This window comes from Lissotriton helveticus, chromosome 4_1 (assembly GCF_964261635.1).
Source record: "Lissotriton helveticus chromosome 4_1, aLisHel1.1, whole genome shotgun sequence".
Classification (NCBI taxonomy): domain Eukaryota; kingdom Metazoa; phylum Chordata; class Amphibia; order Caudata; family Salamandridae; genus Lissotriton; species Lissotriton helveticus.
Window position 1 is genome coordinate 703330946 of NC_136063.1, and position 2500 is coordinate 703333445.

At 63.0% G+C, this 2500-nt stretch overlaps 1 protein-coding gene and 1 non-coding gene across 2 annotated transcripts in view; both read left to right on the plus strand.

Moving 5' to 3' along the window:
- Positions 1-2500, plus strand: part of PRKDC (protein kinase, DNA-activated, catalytic subunit) — a 3158350-nt gene that overhangs the window by 1771283 nt on the left and 1384567 nt on the right. The window lies entirely within an intron of this gene.
- LOC144829785 (5.8S ribosomal RNA) lies at positions 2016-2169 on the plus strand. The gene has a single exon (XR_013610822.1). It is a non-coding gene; the product is annotated as a 5.8S ribosomal RNA (ribosomal RNA).

Sequence of the window (2500 nt, forward strand, 5' to 3'; positions counted from 1 at the left end):
CTTTTAGCGAGGAAATTGTTCCTGTAATGGAGGTTTGGTACACTCCCTACCAAAGTTTTTACTTATAAATGGTCTACAGGGGGTGACAAACTCTGCCCGTGCTGTAAAGCCCACGACGAAGATGATCTGCACATAATGTTTGGGTGTTATGCTTACCGGAGCCCGAGGAGGCGCTGGATAGCACCCTTGTGCAGGAATTTGGGCTTTAGGATGTATCCACAGGCCTACAGGGTTATGAAGACCAATACTCTGGGCCATATTGTGTTTGCGGTCTCAAAATTTTTAATGGCAGCATGGATAATAAGGAAGAAAATGTCCCCCTGATCTATATTACTTTGCTCGTGTACCTTATGCAGGCCTAGCAGGACCTCTTTTATTGTATACACTGTGTTTTAAATGTATGATTGTTTTTATTGCATCTTTTATGGCCTATGTGGCCGAAATAAAGAATTTTTGGAATTGGAATTGGAATTGCATGGCCGTTCTTAGTTGGTGGAGCGATTTGTCTGATTAATTCCGATAACGAACGAGACTCCTCCATGCTAACTAGTTACGCGACCCCCAGCGGTCGGCGTCCAACTTCTTAGAGGGACACGTGGCGTTCAGCCTCACGAGATCGAGCAATAACAGGTCTGTGATGCCCTTAGATGTCCGGGGCTGCACGCGCGCTACACTGAACGGATCAGCGTGTGTCTACCCTTCGCCGACAGGTGCGGGTAACCCGCTGAACCCCGTTCGTGATAGGGATTGGGGATTGCAATTATTTCCCATGAACGAGGAATTCCCAGTAAGTGCGGGTCATAAGCTCGCGTTGATTAAGTCCCTGCCCTTTGTACACACCGCCCGTCGCTACTACTGATTGGATGGTTTAGTGAGGTCCTCGGATCGGCCCCGCCGGGGTCGGCAACGGCCCTGGCGGAGTGCCGAGAAGACGATCAAACTTGACTATCTAGAGGAAGTAAAAGTCGTAACAAGGTTTCTGTAGGTGAACCTGCGGAAGGATCATTAACGGCGGAGCGGCCCGAGCGACCGACGGCGCCAGCCCGAAGCCCTCGGCCGCCTCCTGCAAGCAAGCACCCTAGGCACAGGGCCCGGCCCAGCCCCGGCGTGCCCCGGCCTGGCGGAGCGGTCCGCGGCCACATCGGGGCGCTGGGGTTTTAGGACCGGGACTTCGGCGCGGGCCTCTTCCCCCCCGGGGGAAGGAGGGCCTGACCGATGCGCGCACGAGGGACCGGTGCGTGGGGGGCGTCCCCCGTCCCCTGTCCCTCTGCGAGGCGGAACCCAAGTTCACCCGGCACGGACACCGAAATGGCAGTGCATCCCCGGGCTGGTACCGTAACCCTCCCCGCAAAAGGCCCTGGTGCCGGCTGGGCCCTCCCGCGCCCGAGTCCCCGGTCCCGACCGGGGTCCGGGCGACCGAGGAGGGGCCCTTCCCGTGCGGCAGGGTGGCCCGGAAGAGAAGGGGCCGAGGGCCTGCGAGGGGACCCCGGCTCCTCTCGGTGGGAGGCGTGCGGGATGGGGAGAGCCGCCTGGCTCTTCCCCATCCGGCGCCTCTGACACGGGCAAAGGGTGGGGTGGGCCGATCGCCAGCCCGCGGGCATGGCTCGGGGGGCCGCCCGGCGGCGGGCGGCCGACGTGCAGGTGGAGCGACCTTCCCTCGTTGCCAGGTACCCGGTTCGACCCGGTCCCGTGAGGCCGGGCCGAGGGGTTGGAAAAGACTCGCGTGGTCCCTCCCGGTTACCCCGGGAGGGACCGGCGGCTGCGGGGCAGCCTGCTCCGGTCGCACCGGGAGCCCCCTTCCTCTCCCGCCCGCCGGGCGGGTGTGGTGGGACTCCCGGGCCGAGCGCCTGGCAATGTTTTTTTTCACCCAACGGTGCAGTCTGACTCCCAGAGGGGAAGCCTTGAACGGGGCGCCCGGGCCGTCTTGCCGGGCGGGCGGCAGGACGGACGGCGTCGCCTTCCTCCCACCTCTCCTGCTCCGGCAGGTGGGTGAACATTTTGGAAAAGTTGCCTGTGACTCTTGGCGGTGGATCACTCGGCTTGCGCGTCGATGAAGAACGCAGCTAGCTGCGAGAATTAGTGTGAATTGCAGGACACATTGATCATCGACACTTCGAACGCACCTTGCGGCCCCGGGTTCCTCCCGGGGCTACGCCTGTCTGAGGGTCGCTCAATCGTCAATCGCCCCGGGGCTTCCCCGGGACGCGGCTGGGGCCGTCGCAGGGTTAGCTCCGCTTCCCCTTCGTCCCCCCACAAGTTCAGACCCCCCCCCCGATCGCTCGTGGCAGGGTCCCTCGCCGGGTCCTGCCGCGGAGGTACGCCGCCGGCGCGTCTGGCCTCCGAGAAAGGGGCCAGGCGACCGGTCCGCCCCGGGACCCGTCCCGGGGCGCCTAGCTGCGTGCCGCGCGAGGCTGTCTTTGGTGTCCCACCGGCTGCCTGCGCGCGCGTGCCTTGGGCGCCCACCTCCGCGGCCGGCTTCCCGGGGAGGGCGAAACCCGAT